Raw genomic sequence first — 8,650 nt, 5'->3', positions numbered from 1 at the left:
TCAGGAGTGTCTTCCAAGAAGACTGTATCTTCTGTATCATCGGGTATTGATGGTAATATGTGAATAACCTTGAGCTGCACACAATAAATATTTGAAAATGATATTAGTTCTTCTTACGATCGTGATTATATTTTAAAACGATTTAGTCCTAAATTAAAGAGAATAACTTACATGGTTTGATGCTTCAATGTTCTCCACTTGAGCAATCGATGGATTAACTGTACGTGTGTATTTTTCACAGAGATATGCTGATGGTCGCTCAATTACACTCAATGTGCTGAAAGATGACTTTAACATAGGAACAGACTCTAGAATCCACAAGTGCAGTGCCAACGGATATCCATGTAAGTCATATTTTTGCTTCATCAGATTTGATGGGACATTCTTCTTTACTGACTTAATCAGAAGATTATAAGCATCTTTCCCCCACGGATAATTAGCCAAGACATCCAAATGCTGAGCTCTCTTAAGGTTTTTTGCAGGAAGCTTGTTACCTCTGTACTTCTGAAAGAAGATGCATTCGATAAGGATCAGCATCGCAAGAGAGTATCTTTCATCTGCTGCCTCTGGATCAGTTCCTTGTAGAATATCCAAAACATCTTCATATGTGTGAGCATCTTCAGTGTTAGCCCAATCATAACGATTCTGCCGTTGATCTTCATTAGCTCCCCATTCAGTGCATTTCAATCCAGTGACCATATGGAATTCTCTTATTGAGAATCTCATTGGTTGTCCTCCAAAATGCATCCATAGTTCATTTTCCTTTGATACCTTTAAACTTCTGCTCAGAAAACAGTGCACCATCTTCCCAGACATCATCAGTCCTCTGTTGATAACCTTCAAAATTGGTCCCAGGAACGAATTCTTGATCCTCTCATACTCCGCGACTGAGAGGATGCTCTTTACTTGTATGACAGCATCGTAGTTTGGAAACTGGTTTATCTTCACATCTGATCTTGGTTCCTCTCCTATGTTGAATCAAAGTTCAGGAAGCTTTATATCTATAGGGAAAGAATCACCCATATCCTGCAACATATAAAAGAAAGAGAAGAAATGCATATCATATCAGGAAAGTGATCCTAAATTATATAGATGCTTTCATGAACTTTAAAAAAACTTAGCATCTGACTGTAAAGATGAAATGCATATTATATCAGGAAAGTGATCCTAAATTATATAAAAAACTAGCATCTGACTGTAAAGATGAAACGCATATCATATCAGGAAAGTGATCCTAAATTATATAGATGCTTTCATAAATTTTTTTAAAAACTAGCATCTGACTAAATTATGCTTTCACTAAACGGATTCATATGCATTCACTAATCACTGAAACTCTAGCAATTAGAAACCGTATACCAAACTTAACTGTGCTAAAGGGATCGAAAAATATGAGAAAGCAGTAATGGAGTAACCATGGAGGAAATGTGAGTAAACTTGTCAACAAACAAACTTGAAATTCGATTGCTTTATCACTAATGAGATGAATAGGGTTACCGGAAGCTGCAAAACACATAATATCACACATAATCACACATAAATCACACAATTTCTTCAAAGGAAGACTTACTTGCTCTGGATTAGGACTTCCTTCCTCAATGTATACTTGTCTTCCACCCAAGTATATAGGAGAAGCCTATTACACAAAACGGAAACAGATAAGAACAAAGTGAAACAGGAACAAAAGATCACAATTTAATCTAGTGAGGTAACTGTTGAATATATCTTAGACCCGAAAACTGAAATAATCTACCTCAAAAACTCAAAAACAACAAGAATTGAATTTTAACCCACAAGAATCTTACTTAATTTTCCATCGAATTGATTTAGGGTTTAAGAAAATCAAAATTAGACAAAATCCGATTTGATTATCAAGAAATAAAGTCAAGAAATATAATCCGATTTGAAATTCGATTGCTTTGATCACTAACCCTATCAATTTACACAAAATCAAACACATAATCACACAACCCTATCAAATTTGCATCCAATTGATTTAGGTTTTAAAAAAATTCAAAATTAAACACACATAAACACAGCCAAAAAGAACCGCAAATCGAAATATGTTGAGATAATGGTGGTTACCTTTTAATTTCTAACCACGACGAGAAGAAGAGATGAAGCGTTTTGGGTTTTTGTTGCGAAGAGGAAACTGAGAAGATGGTTTATACGGCGACGCGAATCAAACGGTTGATAGCACGGAACGGCGGGACAACAATAGCGACGACATACAGCGAGGAGATAGGTTGGTAAAGCGGCGAGCCTCCGGTAACCACCGTATCAGATTTTTGGAATGTGGCGACGAAAAGAGATGAAGAAGAAGTTGATTTCGATATCGTGGGCTTTGAAATATTTTTGAGTAAAATAAAACTGGGCTTTAGTTTTTGTTAGCCCAATCATTTTTGCTAATTTGAGTAAATAAAACTTTGTGCTAATTTTGTCATTTTTAAGAATCAATGCTAACTTTGGAACAAAAACTAAAATGTGTGCCATTTTTGTCAATTGCCCTTAAAGATTAGTAGTTGTGAAAGTAAAATGTAGTGTTATATATATGTATATTAGCTTTCTTACTTTGTATATTTTAATTAAGTTTCACATTTGCATAACTTAGAAATTTGAAATTATAAAAAAGTAAAGATAATGATACTTTGTATGTTGCAAATAATTTATCGTATAAAATGTGTTTTCAATATTACAAATAATATAACCCAGCAAACTTAAAATAACCGGCTTAGATTATTTGTGGCCTCAATATATATTGTGCGACGGCTCTGCATGCAATGGTAGGGATTCTCTTAGATTTTCTAGAAATTCTTGATGATCAAGTTTAAAAGATATTCAAGTAGAAGATTTTGGAGATAGTAGATCAGGCATATATATATATGCTTCTTATATACTAAATAATAAACAAAAGATATGTAACAAAAAGAATTAAAATCTTTACAATTAAGATTCATATACATATATGGAAAGACGAAATTCACGTACTTAGTTATGGCATTTATATATCCTTGTATACTAGGTAGTAACCTGTGCTATAGCACGGGCCAAAATGTTTATTATGACTTGAAATTATTAATACAATTCATTAAATACAGTCTGCAGTGGTGCGGTTTAAAGATAATAGAAAGAAAACCGCTGCCTTCCAACTGCGGACCATTTTTATTTTTATGTACAAATAAACTTGGTCCTTCCAGGCCTGCTGGCAGGCCTGTTTTTGGGACGGTCTAAACCGCTGACGGATTTGGCGGCCCTGACCGCAGTCACCATTCAGACCCTAAGATTGACATAGACACCTTTCCGTTCTTATATAATTAAATCTGGCCTCTAGCCTCCACTCGAAGGTATCTAATAAACAACTTTCTTCATTTTCCTGTAGTAGCAATAGTATATGTAGTCTTAATATTATGTTATTATAAATGTATAAATATTTTTTTTAAATTGTAAATTTTTAAGCTTGGAAAATTAGATTAAACCAAATTTATAACGAATATAACGAATGTACCTATTTTACTGAATAATTAATAAAATATAATAGTAGGATTTCAAAGATAAAACGTATGTGTGAATCACATTAAGTAAACGAAACTAAATATGTCTATAAGAATGATAAAAAGTATTTTGTGGATTACATATAAAAATAAGGATTTAGAAATTTATTATAACGTGAAATTAAATAGGAAACCCTGCAAAAATATATATATATATATATATATATGATCAAATAATTAAATGGAAGAACAAATCAATTTAATTGAAAAAATGGAAACAAAGTAAAAACAGAGTCTTACGAAGTTATGCATTTTTGTGGATCAAATATTTTGGAAAATCTCTTTGAAGACGACATTCCTTGTTTTCTTTCACACATATTATCCGAAATCATTTAGCTGAACAATTAAAGCAAAATGCGATTTGTGCAATCGGTTTCTAACTTTGCAATTAAAACCGACCCGACACAAATATAGGATGATACAAATTTGTACTTCAAAAAAGTTAAGATAGATATTTGTATTCCCAAAATACCACAATCACTCCAAATGACTTTTATTGATTTATAATAATACAAAACATATAACTTAGTTCTAGTTTGTATTATTTTCGGAAAAAAACTATCTATCGTTATATTTTGAAAAACAAAATTAAGAATGATATTTTTGAAAAAGAAAAACCATTTTAGTGATATTATGAGAATTATTTTAGTGATATTATGAGAATTATAAAACAAAATGTGTTTTATAACGGTATGCCTTTGATATTTTTATCAATCGATAATTTTTAAAGATGTAATTTTCAGTAAAAGATCATAGGAGTTTTTTTTTAAGAGATTGAACATAATACTCATTTTTTTTTAAGGGAAAAATGTCAGTTAAATCATGAACTTACACAAAAACACCAATTAAACCCTGAACTTTCCCTAAGGCCATTTAAATCATCCAATTTTGTTGTCAAATCTAATTAAACATCACAATTAACCCCTGAACTTTCCCTAAGGTTATTTCGTTTGTTGGAGAAAGAGTTGAAGATCCACCGCGAGACGAATCAAATAGTCTAATTATGTATGAAGCTCCAAAGGACGAGGTCGAAGGAGTTGCAGCTTCGGAGGCTGAGGTCAAAGGAGTTGGAGCTGTAGAAGTTGAGGTCAGAGAAGGATTTGGTGCTTCGGAGGCTGAGCTCGAAGGAGTTGGAGCTGTAGAGGTTGAGGTAATCGACGGAGTTGGAGCTTCGGAGGCTGATGTCGAAGGAATTGGAGCTGTAGAGGTTGAGGTAATCGAAGGAGTTGGAGCTTCGGAGGCTGATGTCGAAGGAATTGGAGCTGTAGAGGTTGAGGTCAGAGAAGGATTTGGTGCTCAAGAAGTTGTATCAGAGGCTGTTGTTGCCGGTGATAAAGGTCAAGCTAAAAAACGGCGTCGAAAGCAGAAGAAAAGAAGCGGTGAAGACGAGGCTATTGAGCCTGAAGTGGAGCATGAAGTGGAGCACGACAGTGAAGATGACTGTGTGGCGTATGATGATGACGACTTCGATGATGTTGATGATGGAGTTGGTGGTGAAGATAACAAAATGCAGGGTGGGGAAGAAGATAACGAAACGAAGGGTGTGGAAGAAGATGTTAACGCGAACATTGCAGACGACTTCCCAGAGGCTGTTAGAGGAATAGAAGATGGTTCTGATTCTGACAGCGGTGATGATATCTGGGACGATGACAAAATTCCAGATCCTTTGTCATCTGATGACGAAGACGAGGTCCAAGACAAAGAAGATGGAGGTCATAGAGATGTTGACGATCCAGAGGGTTTGTTAGCAGTGGAGAAAACGTACAACTCTCCTGAAGAATTCAAGCTTGCATTGTTGATGTACTCGTTAAAGACAAGGTACGATATTAAACTCTATAGGTCTCAAGCTTTGATAGTTGGTGCGAAGTGTTGTTATGTGGATGATGATGGTTTGAGATGTCCTTGGAGAGTCTATTGTTCATATGAGAAGAGGAAGCATAAGATGCAGATAAAAGTATATGTCAATGAGCATATATGTGTGAGGTCAGGCTATTCGAAGATGTTGAATCGGTCTACAATCACTTTTTTGTTTGAGGAAAGGCTGAGATTGAATCCAAAGATTACTAAAAACGAGATGGCTGCTGAGATACAAAGGGAGTATAAGTTGGAGGTGACTCCAGATCAGTGTGCAAAGGCAAAGACTAAAGTTATGAAAGCAAAAAGGGCTAGTCATGAATCCCAATTTGTGCGTATATGGGATTATCAAGCAGAGGTTTTGCAGCAAAATAAAGAGTCCGAATTTGAGATTGAGACAATCCCAGGGCCAGTAGTTGGAAGCAAGCAGAGGTGCTTTAGGTTATATATTTGTTTTAAATCACTGAAAGAATCTTGGAAAGAAACATGTAGACCTATCATAGGGTTGGATGGAGCATTCCTAAAGTGGGATATAAAATGTCATATTCTAGCTGTTGTTGGTAGAGATGGAGATAATAGAATTGTTCCTCTTGCTTGGGCAGTTGTAGAAATAGAAAATGATGATAATTGGGATTGGTTTGTGAGACATCTTGCTGCAAGTTTGGGTCTTCATACAATGAGGAATATCGCCCTCATTTCAGATAAACAATCAGTGAGTCTACTATTAGTATATTTTAAGTGTCATTTATACTATACAATCGATGCTAGGTCTAACAAATGTTACTTTTTTCAGGGCTTGGTCAAAGCTATCCATAGCATCCTGCCACATGCTGAGCATCGACAGTGTGCTAAACACATAATGGAGAACTGGAAAAGAGACAGCCACGATCAACAACTACAACGGATTTTTTGGAAAATAGCACGCAGCTGCACCACAGGAAAGTTTAATGATCGTATGGCAGAACTAAAAGCTTACAATCCTCAAGCTTACGCATCCCTGCATCTTACTAATCCACTTACCTGAAGCAGAGCTTTCTTTAGGATTGGTACTCTCTGCAATGACAACCTCAACAATCTGAGTGAGTCTTTTAATAGAACCATAAGACAGGCAAGGAAGAAGCCTTTATTGGATATGCTAGAGGACATAAGGAGGCAATGCATGGTTAGAAATGCAAAGCGCTTTGTCATAGCTGACCGGATGAAGACACGGTTCAGAAAGAGAGCTCATGCGGAGATTGAAAAAATGATAGCTGGGGCAGGAGCTTTCCAGAGATATATGGCAAGACGCAACATTCATGAGGTATATCAGAATGGTGTTGGCTATAGTGTTGATATGAATGAGAGAACTTGTGGTTGCAGGAAGTGGCAAATGGTTGGAATCCCTTGTGTTCATGTTGCATGTGTGATAATAGGAAAGAGAGAAAAGGTGGAGGACTATGTTAATGCTTGTTACACAAGGATAAGGTGGAGAGAGACATACATGGATGGTATTAGGCCTGTCCAAGGGATGCAATTGTGGCCTAGATTGAATAGGCTGGCTGTATTGCCACCACCATGGAGAAGAGGGAACCCAGGAAGGCCGTCTAACTATGCAAGGAGGAAAGGAAGAAATGAATCTTCATCTTCGTCAGATAAGATGTCACGGGAAAAGAGAGTCATGACATGCTCTAACTGCTTCCAACAAGGGCACAACAAGCATGGCTGCAAAAATCCTACTGTGGTTGCAAGTGCACCAAAGAGACCAAGAGGTCGACCAAGGAAAAACCAAGAACCACAAGAGCCAACGGTTGGGTCACAAGCTCAGCAAGGATCCCAAGGACCAGCGGTTGGGTCACAAGCTCAACAAGGATCCCAAGGACCAGCGGTTGGGTCACAAGCTCAACAAGGATCCCAAAGACAAGAAGAGCAAGGAGTTGGTCGATATGCATCATGGTTTCAGTGTTCCTCCTAGATTATCTTTATGAATGAATTGTTACTTTGTTTGGTTTGAGTGTTCATGAATGCTGCTTTGTTGTTGTGTGGACCAAATGTTTTTCATTAGGTTTGTTTGTATTTGTCTTCTTTGGGTAGTGTGTTGAACGTGGATCGATGTTATGGTTCAACTAGTTGTGTGAACTAAATGTTTTCATTATGAATGCTTTTTGTTTTCAACCTCCTTTTTGTTTTGTGAAACTCATATCATTACCAAATACACAATACAAAGACACACAACATCCTACACCAAAGACAGAACACAAAGACACTAGTAACCAAGAACAAATGTTCCTTATAGTAACACAAAGGCATACCAAGCACAATATCATCAATTTCTATTTCTTAAGTTCTCTTTTGCTATACATTGCATCTTCCTTCAATTCTTCAATCCGAGTCTTTAACCCATCAATTTCGACAGCAACCTCAGATCTTGCATTGCTTATCTCATTGTTAATAATGGAGATTTTCGGTAATGCTTCTACATACTCTTCGTACACACTTTCTTCCACCCACTTAAACAAATGCTCCTACAATCGTTAATTAATTAACTTTTATCACAGAAAGCTAGAAAACACAAATTCATTACAAAATTAGTTACTTACATTTCCTCTGGTTGGACAACGAAAGTAAGGTCTTCCTGGGTCTTGCTTCATACTCGATGTGTAGATGGCAACATCTAAGCCGCAATGACACTTTGTTGGAAAACCATGGCAACCCTGTCCTCTGTTCTCACAACTTGATTATCCAAAATTGCAACTCATATCTCAAAATCATGAAGAAGAGAAGGTGAAGAGAGGATGATGCAAAATCGATTTCCGGTTTTAGGGATTTTTCCCAATTTGACTTGGAAATTTGGGGATTAGGTTTTGCAGCAAAATAAGATTCAGGAACAAAAGAACGTCGTTTTATTCTAACGGGTTAATTTAAGAGACGTTAACGGTGTTAAACGGAGGTTAGTTCTTCTATTACCCAATTTTCGCGATGTGTAATTTAGCATTTTTTTTTGTCAAATGTGATGTTTAATTAGATTTAACAACAAAATTGGATGATTTAAATAGCCTTAGGGAAAGTTCAAGTTTTATTGGTGTTTCTGTGTAAATTGGATGATTTAAATAGCCTTAGGGAAAGTTCAAGTTTTATTGGTGTTTCTGTGTAAATTCATGATTTAATTGACATTTTCCATTTTTTAAAATAGCAAAAGTGAATTTTAAATAATAAAAGAAAAAAAACAGTAGAAATTCAACTTAAATGCGAATGTTGTAGAAAGAAGG

This window comes from Camelina sativa, chromosome 12 (assembly GCF_000633955.1).
Source record: "Camelina sativa cultivar DH55 chromosome 12, Cs, whole genome shotgun sequence".
Lineage (NCBI taxonomy): Eukaryota > Viridiplantae > Streptophyta > Magnoliopsida > Brassicales > Brassicaceae > Camelina > Camelina sativa.
Note: the sequence above shows the minus strand (reverse complement) of the source record.